The 21,615-nt window shown below is 43.8% G+C and overlaps 2 long non-coding RNA genes across 2 annotated transcripts; one reads left to right on the top strand and one right to left on the bottom strand.

Annotated features, from left to right (window-relative positions):
- Positions 1–4,402: 4,402 nt before the first annotated feature.
- Positions 4,403–19,916, bottom strand: LOC121062433. The gene is made up of 3 exons (XR_005815551.1): positions 19,906–19,916; positions 7,420–7,423; positions 4,403–4,994 (listed from the first exon to the last, which is right to left on the bottom strand). It is a non-coding gene; the product is annotated as an uncharacterized LOC121062433 (long non-coding RNA).
- Positions 6,323–12,812, top strand: LOC121062438. Its single transcript, XR_005815556.1, has 3 exons — positions 6,323–6,332; positions 7,095–7,100; positions 12,665–12,812. It is a non-coding gene; the product is annotated as an uncharacterized LOC121062438 (long non-coding RNA).
- Positions 19,917–21,615: the final 1,699 nt, after the last annotated feature.

Raw genomic sequence — 21,615 nt, 5'->3', positions numbered from 1 at the left:
AGAATTCTTCCGAGCCTTCATCAAATTCGCAAGTCTCTCATCTTCTGCCGAATACTTTGGGTCTTTAGGTAAATTAGAACAAGAAAGGCCTACCTTTGATGGAATTAGAGCCATTACTTTCCATACTTCGCGTGCAACCTTCCGGGCCGTCAAATCTGCCAGTCTGTTACCTTCTGCAATCTCTGACGCCCCTCCTTGATGGGCTTTACAATGCATTATAGCTACCTGTTGGGGTTTCTGTGCAGCTGTTATTAATTTCAATATTTCTTCTTGGTATTTTATATTAGTCCCTTGTGAGGATAGCATTCCCCTTTCTTTCCATAATGCCCCATGTACATGAACTACTCCAAATGCATATTTCGAATCTGTCCATATATTCACATTCTTACCCTCGCTTAGTTCCAGGGCTCGTGTCAAGGCAATTATTTCTGCTCGTTGGGCTGAAGTTCCCGGAGGTAGGGAGTTTGCCTCAATCATTACCTTTGACGTAGTTACCTCGTATCCTGCATAGCGAGTTCCGTTTTCCACAAAGCTGCTTCCATCCGTGAAAAGTTCCCAATCCGGTTTCTCCAGAGGTTGGTCCTGTCTGTCCCGCTGGCATAGGTATGTTCGATGGTTTCCACACAATCATGACTGAGGTCTCCTTCCTCCATAGTTGTTCCTAGAAACACTGCTGGGTTCAATAGGTTAGTGGTTTTTAGAATTACATCGTCTTGCTCAGTTAGTATGGCTTGATATTTCATCATTCGGCTGGGTGACAGCCAATGGCCCCCCTTTTGCTCCAATACCGTAGTCACCATATGTGGCACGAACACCTCAATTCGTTTTCCTAATGTGAGCTTCCTGGCTTCCTGTATCAAAAGGACTGTGGCTGCCACGGGCCTTAAACACGAGGGCCATCCAGCACTGACTGCATCCAATTGTTTAGAAAAATACCCCACAGGTCTTTTCCAGCTCCCAAGTCGCTGGGTCAGTACTCCTAATGCCAATCGTTGTCTCTCATGCACAAACAGTTGAAAGTCTTTTGATAGGTCCGGCAAACCCAAGGCAGGCGCCTTCATCAGGGCTTCCTTTAATTTCTTAAAGGCCTCTTGTTGCGGCTTTCCCCAGGTAAATGTACAGGCCTTTTGGGTTTCATAAAGGGGCTTTGCTATGAGTCCATAGTCCATTACCCACAGTCTGCACCACCCGGCCATACCTAGGAAAGCCCGTAGTTCATGCAAATTTCGCGGCTCGGGGATTTCACAAATAGCTTGTATTCAGTTAACTCCCAGTTTTCTTTGTCCTTGAGAAATTTCACATCCCAAATAAATTACTGTTGTGCACGCGATTTGTGCCTTTTGTTTAGAAACCTTGTATCCATTTAGTCCTAGTTGATTCAAAATATCAATAGTTACCTGAATACATTCTGACTCTCCTTCGGTAGCTATTAGTATATCGTCCACATATTGTAATAGCAAGTATTGATCCCTTGGTACCTGAATTTGTCCTTGGTTGATCCAATCTTCTACTTCTTTAGCTAACTGACTGCCGAAGAGGGTCGGGCTATTCTTGAATCCTTGAGGTAACCTTGTCCAGGTCAATTGCATTTCTCGTCCATTCCGTGGATTTTCCCATTCAAAAGCAAAGAGTTTTCTACTATCCTTGTCAATGGGTACGCAGAAGAAGGCATCTTTTAAATCTATTACCGTAAACCACTTATATTTCTCTTTCACAGATGTTAACAATGTATAAGGATTAGCCACCACTGGGTGAATGTCTTTTGTTATTTCATTTATTGCCCTAAGGTCCTGCACTAGTCTGTATTCCCCATTAGGTTTCTTTACTGGGAAAATTGGGGTATTATATTCAGACTTGCATTCTTCCAGAATGCGGTAGCTAAGAAATTTATCTATAATCTTTACTATTCCTAGCCTAGCCTCTAGCTTCAACGGGTACTGTTTAATCCGTACCGGTCGGGCCCCTTCCTTAAGTTCAGTTTTTACTGGCTGGGCTACTTTCGATTTTCCGGGTACGTCTGTTTCCCAAATCGTAGGTATTACTGCATTTTCTACCTCCTTTGGTATATGAGGAACAGCCCTCTCTTTAATCATCAATATTTGTCCCACTTTTGATTCCGGGATTCTCATAATCAATTCTCCATCCTCAAATGTTATGGTAGCGTTTAGTTTAGTTAACAGATCCCGTCCCAAAAGAGGAATAGGGCATTCTGGTACATATAAAAATTCATGCGTAATTTCTTTACCTCCAAACCGTAAATCAAGGGGTTGTAAGAACAGCCGTATTTCCTCTTTCCCGGTGGCACCTATAATAGTAGTTTTCCTTTCCCCTATCTTACCACTTAATTTATTGAGTACTGAATATGTGGCCCCTGTATCAATTAAAAATTTTACTTCCTTATTTCCTATTTGAATTTTTGCTAGAGGCTCTTTAGTTTCCGTTACCGAATCTCCTAGTCAGCTACTATATTCCCCCAGAACCATCGCCTTTGCTGCTTCTTGGTTTCGGAACGGATTTCCCCCACCAACGATCAGCTGTCCACGGAGAGGGCACTCGTTTTTCCAATGACCTTCCCTCTTACAATGGGCACACTGGTTAAGACCTAGCCTATTTCCCCCTGAGCTCGGATAGCCTCTCCCCGTTCCTCTACCTCGACCATTAATATTTCCTCTTCCCCTGCTCCTTAATCCTGCATGTTCTCTCCCTTGAATTACTGCTAATAAATTCTGTTGTTGCCTTTTTGTTGTTTCTTTTTCTCTGTTATTATACACTTTCCAGGCTATTTCCAACAGTCTATCCAAATTTCTCAAATCTGCACCTTCCAACTTTTGCAATTTCTTCCGAATATCCTCTTGGGCTTGTCCCAGGAAAATGAGTGCTAATTGAGCTTTAGCTTGCTCAGTTTCTACGTCTAAATCCGTATATTTCTTAGCAGTTTCTTTTAATCTCTCCAAAAAGGCGGAAGGTGATTCTGTTTTTTCTTGCCTGACATTATACAGTTTTGACCAATTTATGGTCCGGGGCATGGCATTCTGTACCCCGACTTGTATCCAATCTTGATATCTCTTCAGCCTCCTTATTCCATCCCCCGTGTTATAATCCCATTGGGGATCCTCAGTGGGGAAGTTTTGATCCAAATTTCCAGGCACTAATCCGTTTCGTATATCCTCTCGGGCTCTCTCTCTAGCTGCCCGCAATACCATGTCTTTTTCTGTCGAGTCCATTAAAGTATCCAGGATCACCTGAAGATCATCCCAATTGGGATTTTGGGTTTTAATTATCATTTTCATTACCCTGGCTACTTTATCTGGGTTTTCTCTATAGGTGCCGGCTGCTTGTTTCCATATCATTAAATCCCCAGCCGAAAAAGGCACCTTAACGTATACCGGTCCTTCTGTCCCCACTCCCTGTCTGAGGGGAGCGATTTTTTTCCCTTTCTGTTCGTTTATAGTTTCCCCTGCCCTCCACTGTTCCCGAGTCCTGTGTGACACGGGAGACTAAAGTCAGGGGTTCTCCATCACTGCTGCTGTCTTCATTCTCCCTTTTCTCTCCCTGTCCTGGCTCTTCTGGAGCCGACGGCGCAACTTCCAGATCAATATTTCCATTATTCATTTCCCCATAATACTTATTATTCTCTATTGCCTGATGCTGCATACAGCGCCCTTCCTTAGTACATGCACAGCAACGTTCCTCAGTCGGAACTTCAAACACCATTATTCCACAAGCATGCTGCCATTCAGGCTTTTGGCGTAAATAAAAGAATAGTTCCACATACGGGAGTTCATCGTATTTTCCTTCCTGCTTGCAAAATAGCATTAATTGTAAAATTGTATTATATTGCAATGTTCCATTCTCAGGCCAAGTTTCTTGGTCCTCTAGTTTATACTGTGGCCACCAAATATTACAATAATCAATCAGTTTTCCTTTCCGCATCTCTTGACCAAAACCTCCCTCTTTCCAATGCGTTAGCAAACATCCCAACGGGGATATTCGTGGGATAGGTACATCTTTTCCCAGAATTCCTTTTAATTTTTCCATTTCGAGCTTGTGATACAAACCCAAAAGCTGTCGGAGCAGCAGGAGCTGCTGAAGCAGCAGCACACTAACCCAAAAGCTGTCGGAACAGCAGGAGCTGCCGAAGCAGCAGCACACTAACCCAAAAGCTGTCGGAACAGCAGTGTGCTTACCAAATACCAATAATACCAAGTGCTGACCCTTCAGCACAAACCAATACAATTACCAATACCAAATCACCACTGCCGAACCCGCAGAGCTTTCGCTCTGTCTAACGGATGGCGCCTAGGCTTACCCCAGGAGCTCCCTGCCCAACCGAGCGTGGCTTTCGCCGCGTCTGACTGGCAGGCTTTCCCAACCAAATCGGTACCGAATACCCAAAGTCGAAAGCACCTTTGCTTACCGCTCCAGTGGTACGTCGTGAGCAGCGGAGGTCGGTCGCGGTCGACTGCTCCCCGAGAATCCCTCGGTGCCGGCTGGAGCGAAACCGAGACACGATCCACCTCAGCAATGCCCACGCAGTCTCATCTGGGTCGCCAAAATGTTAGCGTAGCAACCACATAACCACCAAGTGATTATATGAAGGTGCTTTATTCAGCGCTGGAAGCCGGGGCAGGTGCCCAAATCTGGCTTCCAGTCCCGTTACATCCCGATCGTTATTTATACATTCAATATTACGTAAGGTATACATATTCATTACAGGTTGCAACATCAGCCTCGCATTCCATTCTAATTAGCTCTCCTCCCATTTGCACATGCGTGGTGCTCTCTGGTGGTCGTCCAGGTGGTCGTCCAGATGAAGTAAGGAGTCTTCCTCTCTGTTAAACTTTTCACCTTTCTCACTCGACGCATGCTCTCTCCGCTCCTTGGTTCTGGTTCAACTCATTTCAGCATTTTCAGGTTCTTATCAAAGGTCAGGTTGTACCTGTTCTCTCACAGGAGTCCCTTTCAAGGATTCATTTGACTGTTCGGTATACTCCCTAAATATCTTAGTATAGATAAATTTGATAATGTAAATACATTTGATAATGCTTATCTATATTTTATGACCCGTCACCTAAGAAACATTAAAACATCCATTTGGTTTTCCCCAACACTAACACTTGCACGGGGAAGTGCTTGGCAGTACACCAGGGAAATTTGGTGTACACTAATCCTTGCACGGGGAAGTGCTTGGAAGTACACCAGGGAATCTGGTAAACTCGTAGATGTGCGGTACCCCTTGCACGGGGAAGTGCTGGGCAGTACACCCCCCATTTTCCAGAATCGGAACGTTAGTGTGTGGTACCCTGCAGGAGGGAAATTTCTGTAGCAGCACACTGACAAGGGCTAGGAAAAATGGGAAATATGAGTTCCAGGGGACAGGGAAATATCCCTGGGGGAGTGCCTACCGAAAGTTCTTCCTGAAGAATGATAAGAAATTGGAAAAATAATCCCAAAATTAGAGGAGATGATAAAAGAAAAAAAAAATGGTTAAATATTGTGTATCAGTCTGGACAAAAGAACCAATTAAGGAAACAGCAGTATTTTGGCCAAAATACGGGCCTGATGAAAATTCAGGCTTTAAATTTATGTGTAAACAATAAGATTCCTTTTTCGGAGAAGGAGCCAAGTTATGCTCTGCATAATCCCAATATTGCACCGGTGTCAGCAGCAGCCGCTCCAGGAAGGAAGACAGAGACTGTAATTAACACTGTCCCTAGAGAAGAGCGTACTCTAGGCTCTGGCAAGAATTAGAACAAGGTAGAAGAGATACTGAGAATTTTGCCTTCCCTGATACTAACAGTACTAACACTAACTGTGTATCCTCTTAAGTGAACTTCCCCCCTCCCTACCAGCAGAGAGGTTAGGAGTTTTAAGAAGGAGATGAAATCTTTAATTGAGGACCCCAACAGGCTAGCTGAACTATTAGACCAGTTCCTAGGACCTAACTTATACTCTTGGGCGGGGAATTATGTATATAAATATGTTGTTTACAGGGAAAGAAATGGGAATGATCAGGAGGAGAGCTGCTATACAAAAATGGGAAAGAGCTCATCCTCCAGGACCAGGGGTAATACCGGCAGGGCAGAAATAACCACTTGCCGATCCTGGCTGGAATAATAATAGTGTGCAACACAGAAATCAAATGAGAGACTTGGGGTCAGAATGAGAAAGTACTTGGGGATGAATCCCGAGGACCCGGTATCCCAAGGGCTCTTGAAAGTACATTTTGTGATTAAAGCCTGGCAAGATACACAGAAAAAGCTCCAGAATGTGGGGGGATGTAGTGTACAGTCACTGGGGGGGCCCTCCTGCAGGAGGCCCTGGAGGTGTGTGTCAGGAGGGGAGATGAGAAGGAAAAGCAGAGAGTGAAACTAATGGTATTGACAGTGTAGCAGGTAGTGAGGCAGAGGATTGGAGAAAGAGGAAGAAAATCTTCAGGGGGAGTCAGGGTCAGGATGGAAAGGAGAGGAAGAGAGATGAAGGAATGGCAGGCAAGGAAAGCTACCTGTGTTGCGGCCTGAATCTTAGCAGGGACAGGCTTTGATGGGATGTTTTAAGTGTGGCCAGGCTGGCCACTTCAGGTAGGAATATCCGGAGTGGAAGAAGGAGGAGAGAAGGAAAATGGGATGAAATATGGTGTACTGATATGTTGTTTCAGCATCCTGGAGGGAGAAAGGTATGGAATTAAGTTGGCCAATGACTGAGCCTTTGGTGACAGTACAGGCTGGAGAAAGATAAAAAGAAGTGTTAAAAAGAGTTATTGAAGATGTTAAAGGTGTGGTATGTAATGTTTGACAGAGCTGTTTTTTGAATGAGTTGGGAAAGTTGAATGAGCAGGGAAAGAGGATGTAGGCATTATCTAAGTAACAGTCTAGAAGTTTTGGTATATTTGCTGTGGTGTTTGGTCAGTTTCCCGAGTATCGAGAAGGGGGGGGATGGGAGGGGCAGCCTGCTCCACCAGGGGCCTCTCCACAGGCCGCAGGGGGCTTCAGCTCCGGCACCTGGAGCGCCTCCACCCCCTCCTTCTGTGCTGACTTTGGTGTCTGTGGGGAGGTTTCTCCCTCCTCGCTCTCCCAGCTGCTGTTGAGCAGCAGGTTTGTGTTTGTTTGTTTGTTTGTTTTCGTGGATGTGCTCTCACAGAGGCAGGGACTGTGTTGCTCATGGCTTGGCTCTGGGCAGCGGTGGGCCCCTTTGGGGCCGGATGAAATTGTCCCTTATCTGCCACGGGGAGGCTTCTGGATTCTCCTCGTGGGGGCTGCCACTGCAGCCCCCCCCGAACCTTGCCATCAAACCCAATACACTGGGGCAGCTAGGTCATTACTGGCCTGTAAAGTATCAGGGATTAAATTAAATAATGAAACCCTAAAAAGTGATGGGGGTAGAAGGGACTGGGATAACAGTGCCACCTTTGGGGGATACCAAGCTGAGACTAAGGGATAAAATGATCACTGGGCAATTATTGTATGTACCCAAGGCAGGGACTAACTTGTTGGGAAGGGATTTGATGATGAAATTGGGCATTCAAATAGTAAATTGTTAGACTGGAATAACAGTGTTATTAATGGAGTGCTCTCAGGCCCTGAGAGCAAAGATATATTCACCTCTGACTGGAAAGACCCTGAAATGGGGGTGGAAGCAACAATACAGATGGACAGTTTTACCTCAGGGGTTTACAGGGCCACCGATTTATTTGGGCAAGTTCTAGAACAGATTTTGGAGCAATTCCACCTCCCAAGGAGGAGTTACTGTTACAAAATGTGGATGATCATTTATTGTCAGGACAGGAGAAAACAGTTGTGAAGGAAGCTACTAACAAGCTATTCAAATTTCTGGGAAAGCAGGGCTTGGGAGTATGGAAAAATAAATTACAATATGTAGAAACAGAAGTCAGGTATATAAGGCATCTAATGTCTGAGGGAAAATGGAGAATAAATCCAGAGAGGATTCAGGGAATTGTTAAAAACTAAGAAAGAACTAAAAAGTTTTAAGAGAAAGATTTTTTTTAAGGAATCGGGAGCCACGAAGTCTGAGGGAAAATGGATACTCCCTGATGGGAGAGAAATGCTGAATAAAGCACCAATGAGGCAAATATTAATCGTTTTACATCAAGAGAGTCATTGGGAGGTGCAAGCAATGTGTGATGTTGAGCTCAGAAAGTATGTCTGTGTAGGAACACACACTTTAGTGAAGCAAATATGCAGAGGATGTACCATATGTCAAAGGGTAAATAAAAAGGTCATCCGTAACCCACCTAGAGGGGGACGGGAGCCAGGGATTCGACCTTTCCAAAGTATACAGGTAGACTTTACTGAGTTACCTAAAGCAGGGAGACTTAAGTACTTGTTTGTCCTAATTGACCACATGACTGGATGGGTGTAAGCTTTCCCGTTGGTATCTGCCACTGCGAACACGGTGGCTAAGGTATCACTGGAGCAAATAGTCCCTAGATATGGGATAGTTGAAAACATTGATTCAGATCAAGGAAGTCATTTCACTTCACAAGTACTGCAAGGGTTAATGCAGGCCTTAGAGATTGAGTGGGATTTTCACCCTCCCTGGCACCCCTCCTCTTCTGGGAAGGTGGAGCAAATGAACCAGACGTTAAAGAAGCAATTAACTAAAGTAGTGTTAGAAACCCAACTTCCTTGGGTAAAATGCTTACCTTTAGCACTCCTCCAGGTTCAAACAGCACCAAGAAAGGATATAGGAATTTCACCGTATGAGATGCTGTTCGGATTACCCTATCTGGGCAAAAGGGATGAGATACCACAATTTGAAACAAGAGAGAGAGAACAAGAACAAGAGTTCTTTTCTTAAGAACTATATTCTAGGGTTGTCCTCTTCTTTGTCATCTCTCAGGACCCGTGGGTTGTTGGCACAAACTCCCACCACAAACAACCAGGAAATTGGGTCCTGATTCAGACCTGGACAGAATCAAAACTCCGTCCTGAATGGGAAGGACTATTCCAAGTACTACTAACCACTGAAACAGTCGTAAGAACTGCGGAAAAAGTTTGGACTCACTATACTCAAGTGAAAGCACCTGTCGACCCTAGTACCTGGGAAGTCGTTCCTACAGAAGAGTTGTTGAAAGTTAAAATCAAAAAGAAAAATCTCAGACTCTGAGCAAGATAAAAGCTTACAACTGTAAACTAACCTTTTATTTTCACAAGTAACTAATGAGTGTGACTTAACACGAAAAGGAGGACTAAGGAGAATCTCTATTCCTTACTGGATGCAGGGGGAAATGTAGTGACGAGAGATGAGGAAAAGACTGAGGTGCTTAATGCCTTCTTTGCCTCAGTCTTTAACGGCAAGACCAGTTGTTCTCTGGATACCCAGCACCCTCAGCTGGTGGAAGGGGATAGGGAGCAGAATGTGGCCCTCACTATCCACAAGGAAATGGTTGGCGACCTGCTACAGCACTTGGATGTACGCAAGTCGATGGGGCCGGATGGGATCCACCCGAGGGTACTGAGAGAACTCGTGGAAGACCTGGACAAGCTGCTTTCCATCATTTATCAGCAGTCCTGGCTATCAGGGGAGGTCCCAGTCGACTGGTGGCTAGCAAACATGACACCCATCTACAAGAAGGGCCGGAGGGTAGATCCGGGAAACTATAGGCCTGTTAGTTTGACCTCAGTGCCAGGGAAGCTCATGGAGCAGATTATCTTGAGTGTCATCACGCGGCACTTGCAGGGCAAGCAGGCGACCAGGCCCAGTCAGCATGGGTTTATGAAAGGCAGGTCCTGCTTGACGAACCTGATCTCTTTCTATGATAAAAAGTGACGCGCTTGGTGGATGAGGGAAAGGCTGTGGATGTGGTCTACCTTGACTTCAGTAAGGCTTTTGACACCGTTTCTCACAGCATTCTTCTCGAGAAAATGGCTGCTCTTGGCTTGGACTGGCATACACTCCGCTGGGTTAAAAACTGGCTGGATAGCTGGGCCAAAAGAGTCGTGGTTAATGGAGTGAAATCCAGTTGGAGGCTGGTCACTAGTGGCGTCCCCCAGGGCTCAGTACTGGGGCCAGTTCTCTTTAAAATCTTTATCAATGATCTGGATGAGGGGATCGAGTGTACCCTCAGTAAGTTTGCAGACGACACCAAGTTAGGTGCGTGTGTCGATCTGCTCAAGGGTAGGAAGGCTCTGCAGGAGGATCTGGATAGGCTGGACCGATGGGCTGAGGCCAACTGTATGAAGTTCAACAAGGCCAAGTGCCGGGTCCTGCACTTGGGGTACAACAACCCCAAGCAGCGCTACAGGCTGGGAGATGAGTGGTTAGAAAGCTGCCTGGCAGAGAAGGACCTGGGAGTACTGGTTGATAGTTGGCTGAATATGAGCCAGCAGTGTGCTCAGGTGGCCAAGAAGGCCAACAGCGTCCTGGCTTGTATAAGAAGCAGTGTGGCCAGCAGGGCTAGGGAAGTGATCGTCCCCCTGTACTCGGCTCTGGTGAGGCCGCACCTCGAGTACTGTGTTCAGTTTTGGGCCCCTCGCTACAAGAAGGACATGGAGGTGCTCGAGCGAGTCCAGAGAAGGGCAACGAAGCTGGTGAGGGGTCTGGAGAGCAAGTCTTGTGAGGAGTGGCTGAGGGAGCTGGGATTGTTTAGCCTGGAGAAGAGGAGGCTCTTATCGCTCTCTGCAGGAGAGCCTCCTTAAAGGAGGCTGTAGCGAGGTGGGGATTGGTCTATTCTCCCACGTGCCTGGTGACAGGACGAGGGGGAATGGGCTAAAGTTGCGCCAGGGGAGGTTTAGGTTGGATATTAGGAAGAACTTCTTTACTGAAAGTGTTGTTAGGCATTGGAATGGGCTGCCCAGGGAAGTGGTTGAGTCACCGTCCCTGGAGGTCTTTAAGAGACGTTTAGATGTAGAGCTTGGTGATATGGTTTAGTGGAGGACTTGTTAGTGTTAGGTCAGAGGTTGGACTAGGTGATCTTGGAGGTCTCTTCCAACCTAGACAATTCTGTGATTCTGTGATTCTGTGATTCTGTGATTGAGAGAAAGGACTGGCTTATAGCAAGTCAAAGTGCTCCCAAGGGGTTTTTGTTCTAGTAGTAGTGTACATCTTATTCTTTGTATTGATAATTATTTGGAAACCTAAGTTTTAAAAATAATGACGGAGAAATCAACCATTGATTTTATTTCTAGTGATTGTAGGCCTCAGAGAAAGCCTTGGTCAATTGCCAACTTGGAAAAGGCATGACCAGATAATAGCATAGACTGGATACCCCGTCAAAATATGGGTGAATGTGACAGAGGGTTATGTACCACAGTCCGTCACGTTTGATGATTGTGAGGTGTTAGGTTGTGGAGATTTAAATGCCCAACGACAACTGAGCAGAGAGAACAAATATCTCTGTCCTGAACCTAAGACTAGCGGGATGTTTCAAGGACCCCCTTGCCCAACATGGACTAATGTATGGTGGACGACCAATCATAAAGGGTGGTCACATAAGCCCACCATAACTGTTGACTTCATGAGGTTAAACAATTAACATATTTAAAGGAACTGTTCAGCCCAATTGTCAGCATCTACAATGTAATACAATAACTTTAACAATTAGGCTGATTACATTACTCACTGTACTTACGGTCTCGGAGCAGATGTAACTGGGAGAGACGCAACAGCCAGATTGAGAATAGGTAAATGGAAATAATCCTCTATTGCCACCAAAGACAGGGAGAAACTCGAGGAGAAAACAGGAGGCCCTCTTCAAAATGCGGCAGTTGTCACAGTTAAAGAAACAAAAGATCTTAGGCAAACCTTTGAGATTGAAACAGGGTATGGGGATGTGAATGCCTGGATAGAATGGGTCAAATATACTGTCCAGAGTCTCAAACAAAGCAATTGCTATGCTTGTGCTTCAGGATGACCGATTGCCCAGATAGTGCCCTTCCCATTGGGGTGGACCAAGGACTCCCAGGGGATGCGATGTACGATTGCATTGTACCAAGAAAAGACTGCCTGGGGAAATGAGGCCTGTAAGTCTCTCTCTTTGCTGTTCCCTTCCTTGCGTGATAGCAATATCAGGGTTCCCCCTGCATTCTCTACAGCTATAGGTAGCTATAGGCTATACAGCTATAGGCAAGCTATACAGCTTGCCTCTCACGGCGGGGTGTGAGTGCTACCCGGCATCTGGGAGAATTTGCCTTGTGCACGAGGACCTTGAATGCTACCGAGGACTTGATGGGCAACTGCTCAAGACTTGAGATCCCCAGGGCAGATCTCTGGTGGTACTGTGGAGGGAAGATCTTACGGTCCACCCTACCATCTAACTGGGGAGGCACTTGTGCACTTGTTCAGTTAGCTATACCCTTCACCCTGGCATTTGAAAGAGAAACATCACGTGTATCCAGAAGAAGTAAAAGAAGCTTAGGAGTATCATTCGATGACAGAGTGTACATAGATTCTATTGGGGTGCCTAGAGGAGTTCCCGATGAACATAAAGCCAGGAATCAAATTGCTGCAGGGTTTGAGTCACTGTTCTGGTGGGTAACAATCAATAAGAATGTGGATTGGATCAATTATATTTATTATAATCAGCAGAGATTCATAAATTACACAAGGGATGCGATAAGAGGAATCGCTGAACAACTAGATGCCACCAGCAAAATGGCTTGGGAAAACAGAATAGCATTAGATATGATGCTTGCAGAGAAAGGAGGTGTGTGTGTGATACTGAGCAACCATTGCTGCACTTTTATACCCAACAATACTGCCCCGGATGGCACAGTAATTAGAGCATTGCAAGGGCTTACCACCCTTGCCAGTGAATTGGCAGAAAACTTAGGAACAGACACTTCCATCACAAGGTGTTTAGAATCTTGTTTTGGTAAATGGAAAGGGATGGTAGTGTCCATATTTACATCCTTGATCGTAGTAGCAGGAGTTTTGACAGCCGTTGGTTGTTGCACTATCCCCTGTGTAAGAGGACTAGTACAGTGGTTAACTGAAACTGCACTATTGAAACAAATGACCATGAAGCCACCATCTTACTCAGATAAGGTGATGATATTAGGAGAGATGGAAAGCAAAGAAGGTGAAGAAGAGGAAGATATCTACCAAATTACACCTTAGAGAAAAGTTTTGCAAAAATCAACAATTTATAAAGAAGAGAAGGGGGGAATTGTGGGAATAAAAATGTTTTTGCAGAGTTACATTGTTTAAAGGTAAGGAATGGGGTATTGAGATATGTTTGCAGTGATAAGAAAACTTAGCAGGCGACCTTGTAAAATGCAGACAACCAGACTCCTCAGAACAATTAGGTGAAAATCATGGTGTCAAGTCAAGTCAGATAAGTGAAGAAACATTACCACTTCAAACAGTAAAAAAGTCAAAATAAATTTGAAATTTAACAGGCTGGCAACTGAAGGCCATGCATTGTCTGTGAAGCATCGGATAGGTTGTGAACCTGGATTACCCAGTCAATGGGGAAACAGGGGAGGGTCCCGGCTGTCGAGAAAGAAAGTATATAAACTGTACTATGTGACTAGTAGGCGCGCTCCTGCTTGTGGGACGCCCGCCATTGCAATCAGAAATAAAATTGCTACTTCACTGAGATCCTCGCCTGAGCCTATGTTATTGGCTACAGAGTGTTTCTCACACTATCAAATGTATTTACGCAACAGAATCAAGATGGCTAGATCTGTCCGTGAAAAGCCAATAAAAGGTAATTATATAAGGGATCAGCTTGATCCTTTTGGTTAGTACAGAACGAGGCATTTCATACATGTTAAGAAAATGACAATGGCAGAAAAGACACAGGCAGAACAGACACAATTTATCATGATGGAGAAAAGCTGAATACATAGATTTAGCCCACCTAGGATAAATATCCACAGAAATATGGGTTTATCTTGGGTATAAAATATACCCGCAGAGTACCAACAGAGTGTCTGCAGGCCCCCAAAGTCTTGCAGAGGGAGGTTAAATGAAATTTAAGCAGTGTAAAATGCATATTCTAGCTTCCACATCAGTTTACTTTTAACTTGTGTGTATTTATCCACACCTATCTGCTTTACAAATGAAGTGCAAATAAACTACATGGTGTTTTCACCAGGGACCCCTCAGCCAAAGCAAAAGCAAAGTTAAGTTTGACAAACCAGGAAATGGCAACATTTGTTCTCAATCTAAATACAAAAGATAACAGTAAACTACATAACCCAGTTATTTAAACATGATGGCTGAACAATCCCAAGACTACCTCATAATTCAGGAATTGTTACAAGTGCCAAGATGCTGCAGGGAAACAGGTTACATTTCAAGAGAAAACTACTTCTTTGCAATCTTTTTTTTCTTTCCCTGAATTATTCTGAAGTATTTCAGTGGGAATCCCTTGGAAATATTTTGTGCCAAAGAATAAAATTTCTCTTCACCCTCTTTTTGATATGATATTTATTTAATAAACCCCAGGGCATCCCCTGCTTATAGAAACTCTAATTGCTCTACTCAAATCAGTAGATCCAGGACTTCTTAATCTAGTCATTAACCTAAGCACTGTGAGCAACACCATTGAAAATACACACTGATATTTTTTCACATTTCTGTTCCTGGGACCTTTCATAGCAGATGTGTGATTCACCATGTTTAAAGATACGGATGAATTAAAACTAACTTCTATTTTATCTTTATGAATCTTGAATTAATATTTCCAGAGACAGAAGGTCATTTTTCAGTTTGGTCAATTGGAAGACACACATTCACATGTCTGTGCTTTTTCAGAGAGACTCTTTTTGTTAAATCTTGCTGGTTGGGTTTCACAGGAATAAATGTAAACACAAAACTCAGATGAACCATACTGGAAAAATGACCACTTTTCCTATATTGACTGGAGTGAATAATTCAAATGTAGCTATCTCAGTGGTATAGTCTTTATTTCCAGGATAAATTCTACTACCAAGACTTGATGAAGTAAAACTGATTTATTTTCTTTCTTTAAAAATAAAAGCTATACTAAGTAAAAGTTAATTCTGATTCTGATTTATTAATGGTGAAATGGGAAGGAAGACATGAACACCAAACAAAAGCTGTCTTTTTCCTTGAACTATAGTGTTCTATTCCACGCTGGCTTACAGAAGCTCCAGACATTTTCATGCCCTGAAAAAGTGCCAGAAAGAGGTTTTAGTGGAATGATTCCATATTTACATCTCAATCAACCAGTAAGTACAACTAGCATGTGTGATGGTGACAGTTGGTGAAAAATGACAGTCACGAAATCACGCTTGCCTCTGCTGAGTCTGCTGGCTCTCATATGTGCAAAACTTTATTTTTTCAACATTCACAGTTATAATTGTAGTGAGTCTGTGTACATGTGAGATTTTGCATTTTAAACAAATATCAAGAGGATACCAAGTGTGCAGTCCTCCTGTCTCCTGCCTGAATGGCATTAGTTGGGGGCTCAGAAAATAAGAGATGCTTGCCTACACTAATGGTGGATTTGTAGATGAATTTTCAGTTCATCAGGGCTCAAAAAGGGGATTTCTTCTGGTTGTAGGAAAGACTCGTAGGTTTCTAATGGAGTGCACAGCATTTGTTTCTTTCAGAGAGGTGTGCAGTATCACAGCAATTCAGCACCATTAGCACTCACTGCTACGGGGAAGAGAGAACTCTTCTACATTTATTGATCTCTGTCTGATAAGCTTAATGAAAAAATACATTGAATATGATAATACTGCCTTAAGGACCAGAGGTAATTATTCAGCTTCTGTGTATTGAGAGTTACTAGCTTCCTTTTTTGGTGTATATCAGAAAAAAAAAAGAAAGAAAGAAAAGGAGCATGCTATAAGCATACTTTATTCTTTCCTTTTTATCTGCTTCCATCCCCTCCAAAAAAAAACATTTTAACCACGTACTTCTGGTATTGTGACCAGGCCTTATAAACCCATGATTTATGAAACAAGGGAAATGTGAACTGTAACTAATTGGTGAAGCACTCTGGGCTGCTATAGCTGCTCTGCACACACAATGAGATTGGCTTGCCTGCCACCATGCTAAAATGAAGCAGCAGACTTTCCCTCCCTTTATATACCATTAGCTTTCTCAAGAAGCTAATGCTTCTCTGTGTAGGGGGTTTCTATATGCTTTGAATGTCTGAAACACTCTTAACATACCTGTTTTCCCACACTAGTTTCAAATGACTTTTTATGGTGGGGAAATAACATTACAGATGGTAACACTGGTGTGGACGGAAGAAGCAAGTTGTCCAGGATCACCCAAGAGGCAAGCGGATGGGACAGCAGTAAAAGCTTGGTTTCTCCTGATCATCACATGGGATGGTTTTGTCTCCATTCTCCATTTATACAATCAGTTTAGGGTTTTAATACACCACATGTCACTAGAGCCACAGAATGGATAAACATAGGTGAAAAGTGAACGAGGGCAGCTAGTTGCCAGGTGTTTCTGTAAAAGATCACAAAAGACCCACTGCTAAGGTCACTGAATTCTTGACTTGTAGTGCTGAGCTGAGATTTGCTTTGGGAGGCTGAAAGCTCCTCACTGAGACATCATCTTTAGCAACTACTTCAGAGCAGGTTCCTTTCCCTGCACGTATGCTTGAGAACTCGGTTTCATTAACAGACAGAGAGAAGGTGAGACTGTGAGAATGATGTAGGCTAAGGAGCTCATAGAGAGGTGTTTGCTTCAGAATGGACAGCTACAGATATGACCTGAACCAATCTCACTTATATTTTCTCAAGTGTAATTTCCTACCCATACTACAAATAATATAGATTTGCAAATAAATGTCTGATATATATCCTCGTCTGTCTTTTCTTTAGAAATATATTCATGTATATTCATGTACAACATATTCATGTACTTTTATTCAGTTATAAACAGGCAGATTCAGCAAACCTTCTGAATAACTTTGCCTAGCCATAAGGGCCATCATGTCTCATTCATAATGGACTAAAATGAGGACATCGGAAATATTTCATTAGTCTGAAGAGCCCCATCCTTCCCAAGCTGAGGATGACACATGCTCACGTCATCTCTGAAAGAGCCCAGAGCAGAAGCACACATTTGCCAACAGAGTCACGAGCACCTGACTAGCTGGTTCAGAAAAACTAGAGCACTAAAATGACACAGGTCACTAAACAGCCAGAAGTCCATAAGCCCTGCTGACAGCATGTGTGAGGATGCTGAAGTGAACAAGGAAGTCAAGTAGGTCATGAGACGGAAACAAAATGGGAAGTAGAGGGACAGACGTGCAGAATGTGAGGATAAGAAACAATGAAACAATGAGGATAAGAAACAATGAAAAAATAGTAAGGACAGCAGGAGAAAGAGAGAAAGTCATACTGAAAGAGAGAACAGAAACATAAGAAAGAAGTCCTGAGGTTTGAAACTAACAATGCTAACAAATAAAAAATAAAAATATGTGGGTGCAATTTGAGTCTCTCTTTTTCTTTGGCAGTTTGATTTTGAATTATGAATCAGACATCTCATGGACAGACATGCCCGTGGGTTCAGACAGGTGAAGACATGGAGGGAATAGACAGATCTGTGAGATCCAGCTTTACACATGGAAATTCCTTCTCCAGGATACCCTTTTCCAAAATTTCCACTTGGCAGGACAGTTAAAAAGAGACCCAACAAGTATTAGGGATATTACTGAACAATTCATCCATACATCCACTGAGCTGACATTAAAAACCATAACATAATCCCAGCACAAGCTTGCTCTATACCCAGAGCAGTATTAGTCTGGGGAACCTGGGTGATTGTATCAGGACCAGGTCACTGTCACTCAACCCCCTGCATAATTTGTGAGGCCACCGCACTTTTGGAAAGGTGCTGTACCAAAGGCCGCGCATCAGACTTAGCCATTCACCCTGACAACAACTAGGAGTGGCAGTACTCTTGGGAGATGTGATAAACATTTTTTAGTGTCCCATTACTGCATAGCCATCTGCTATTTATTGCAATTGTGGAGATCATAATGCATCTATCTGATATTTATATAGATGCTGCTTTTGCTTCCATAAAAAGTGCATTGTAACTTACCACGGCATTATCTTAATGTTCCATTAAACTAGAGTGCTGATAAGTGCATGCATATGTATATATGTATATCTAAATTATTTTCCTACTAGTATGCAGACAGTGCTGGGAAGCTACATAGATACCAAACTTCTGCTGGGCAATATTTTCAATACTGAATGGAAATAACTTGTTTGTGCAAAGCCACCCATTTCCCTAATTACAGCCACTCATACTGTAAGAGGAAATTGCTAATTGTGTACAACAGGAATCAAAGACACAAGGGTTTTATTGTCTGTTCTGTTCCTACTAGTATTATTAACTCATTCTTTTCCTAAAAAAAGATTTCAATCTTATTGTGACTCAGTTCCCCCAACAGTGAAATAATACCAGGTGGAAACTGTTAGGCTTTACGTATTAAATACAGGACTAAAAGACTCCTGACATTATCCTAGGTGAGAATATCAACAGAGACAGAAGAGAGAATTCCCACAATATTGCCTTTGTTTTCTGGGAGGTATTTGAACCAGCCAGGACTGGAAAGGAGTGGAGGTGCTTGCCTGTTTTGACCCTAATAAACTTCTGTAATCCTAATAATGTTAGTGAAAACCACGGATGAAGTAAATTGAGCTGACGGACTACGGACAGTGAGCCATCAGGTGCCCAGAAGACGAAAACCTCTCTATAACTCTGCTGAAGTTATTGAAAGGACTTTTATTGACATCTCATAATGTTCAGGCCACACACGTTAGCACTTGGCAGTGTAAGGTTTTCAGGTTCCCCAGGGAAGGTGCAAATATTGCTCTATTAGCGATAACACCCTCCATCGCTCCGACTGCCAGGAGATTATAGGAGGGAACTGTGCTACACTTTGGGACATTGAGCCAGGCAGGCTGAGCTGAATAGTCCTGCATCTGTCCATGCAGGAGAAAAGGCAACAGACAGGTCTGGGAGACAGACAGATCTGGGGGACAGATCTGGGAGAAACTCAGTTAAAGAAAGGGCACAAGTCATGGTAAAAAGTTAAAGCGCCAATCATTGGGAAGGGCCCTACACTCTAATAACTTGGGGCCGAGGTTGTGCTTGTGTTTTAACAGGAGCCGGTCCTAGATGGGTGCCAGCACGATGGGTCCCTCCGGCCGTCTCATCATCTGCCGTAACATGATCACAGCACTCTCCTCCGCCGTTTGGACTCCAGCTCAAACCAAAAACAACGTATGGGAGGGTCCCGCTGGCATCTGCAGGACCCACAGACAAGGACTCCAGAAGTTGGAGGGGCAGCCAGAGCCCCGCCGGCTGGGCAGCACTCAGTGCCTTCCTCTCATAGGGGTGTGGTTACAAAGTTTGTTAAAGATAGGATTAGTATGCCTGGTAGTTCTTCTCTGTGTTTTAGTTTGTGTTAATCTTGCTTTCTTAATTTGTGTTAATCGCGCTTCTTTATGTTAATAAAGAAGGGTGAGATGTGGGAGTGTGGCCATGGGGGTCGACAAGCCCCATGGTTGGTGATAACATCAGACTCTTAAGGATGAGGCCATCGGGAATGTAAAGAGTTCAGAGGGAGCAAAGAAGGGTGATTCAGGAGACGCCTTTCCATCTCAAATGGCTTGTTCTCCAGCCATTAAGACATGGAAGTTGCTGGGGGTTTGCTGGTTGCATGGCAAAGTTGTTGACCAATGAATAGTTAGTGGAAAAGGACTGCTGTGGGGCAAATAGTATAAGAAGGGAGCCTGTCCTCAACAGAAGATGCAACATGGAGAATGATGTTATGTCATCAACAAAGAAGTAGCAGTTCCTGATCCTAAAAGAACCCTGGTGTTCGTGTGGTCGTTACGCCAAAGAATAGGTGCTTTGGATGATCGCATGCTAGTAGCAATAAATGTGCTAATGTCAAACTAACCTTGAAAATGTGTGTTTAAATATGTTAACCAGAGTAAGACCTGTAGAAATGCCACAAAATATCAAAAGAGTATGAGATTGTTTAAATGCAGCCTGAGAGTTTCTTTACTTCTGAACAGACTTTTTTTTCCACCACCTTCAAGGTCTCACACCAAGCCAAAGAACCAGTGGTTCATTGCATTGATTTCCCACTCGCTGAGGGATGCTGCCAATGTAACTTTTCCCATTCACCTCAGAGCTGACTTGGTTATTGAGTTAAATGCATAAAGCTGAGATAATACATCCATGACTCAGGCCCATAAACTTAGCTCAATACAGGACAAGGCTAGTGCTGGGGGTAGTGATCTTCCATGGTGCGAGAGACACCTGCTATTCTTTCTCCAGAAACACTCATTCTGTTACATTTCCTCTGTTGCTCATAAATACAGAATGAGTAACCCTGGCGATCTATAGCTAATCCTCCCTTTTCCTATTTGCAGTATGTTTACCACAAATGAGCATCTGGGGCTTTCATTATTTATCAGGGGAAGGAGTTGCACCATTGTACCAGAGGATCTGGGAGCCTGAAATCACCGTGATCTATTGCAGAGCATTTGTTGGGCCAAAACAGCCTTAAAACCTATCAAAATCCTGCAGTGCAGCAGTGCCAAGGGATCCCAGACAGACAACTGATAGACTGTTGGCTTTGAGCTTCAGGCTGCACGTGGGAATGGAGACGAGACCACCTCTCTGTGCACAAAGCAGTGCTGCAGACCAGGGCTGCTCCTGACAAGCGACCTGCAGCTCTGAAAAACTCTGCAAATCTCATTACATGATGGCATGGCTTATTTTGCCTAGAGACATGCTGCGAGGGTGCTTTTTTAAAGCCCATTTAGCAAGATGATGAATTTATCTGTATACATGGTAATGTGAAAAATAAAAAATTAAAAAAAAGAACTACGTTAGATGGCTTCTAAGCAAAAAATGGTCTGTTTGCATTCTCTCATTTCCCTGTGCTACATGTCAAAGTAAATACAAGCTTCATATATAGACAGAAAGTTGACGATTAACCTGGCCCAAATGCATGTTAAAACTGAGGTCCCTCTTCTTCAAAGCATAAGGAAGACAGGGAATGCTGTGGTGTTGACTGGGGAACTTCATCCTGATTCAAGTGGCATTCAAGCTTTCTGTGCCAGACCATCCTAACAATGAAAGCAGAGAGAACAGGCAGGGAGACAAGTCCAAATGCCAAAAAAAAAAAAAAAAAAAAAAGTATAGTTTAACCCAGCTTTCTCTGGGTTAAACTGTAGCAACATGTGGTGGTTTTACTTGGGTGGGCGGCCGAGCTCTCTCTCACTCCCCCTCCTCAAAGAGGAACAGGGAGGAAATACAATGAAAAGGGCTCAAGGGTTGAGATAAGGACAGGGAGATTGCACAGTAATTATCGTGACGGGCAAAACAGACTCAGCATAGGGAGACAGTAAGATTTATTACCTATTACTAACAAGCTAGAGAAGCGAGAAACAAAGGAAAGAAACCAAAAGCACCTTCCCCCCCATCCACCCTCTTCCACCTCCTCCCCCCGAGCGGCGCAGGGGAACGGGGGAATGGGGGTTATGGTCAGTCTATAGCACTTCTTCACCGCCGTTCCTTCTCGGTCACTCTCGTCCCCTGTGCTGTGGGGTCCCTCCCACGGGATGCAGTCCTTGCTGAACTGATCCGGCGTGGGCTGCCCACAGGCAGCAGCTCTTCAAGAACTGC

The sequence above is a fragment of the Cygnus olor genome, chromosome W (genome assembly GCF_009769625.2).
Source record: "Cygnus olor isolate bCygOlo1 chromosome W, bCygOlo1.pri.v2, whole genome shotgun sequence".
Lineage (NCBI taxonomy): Eukaryota > Metazoa > Chordata > Aves > Anseriformes > Anatidae > Cygnus > Cygnus olor.
This window is presented reverse-complemented; position numbering and strand designations above follow the sequence as displayed.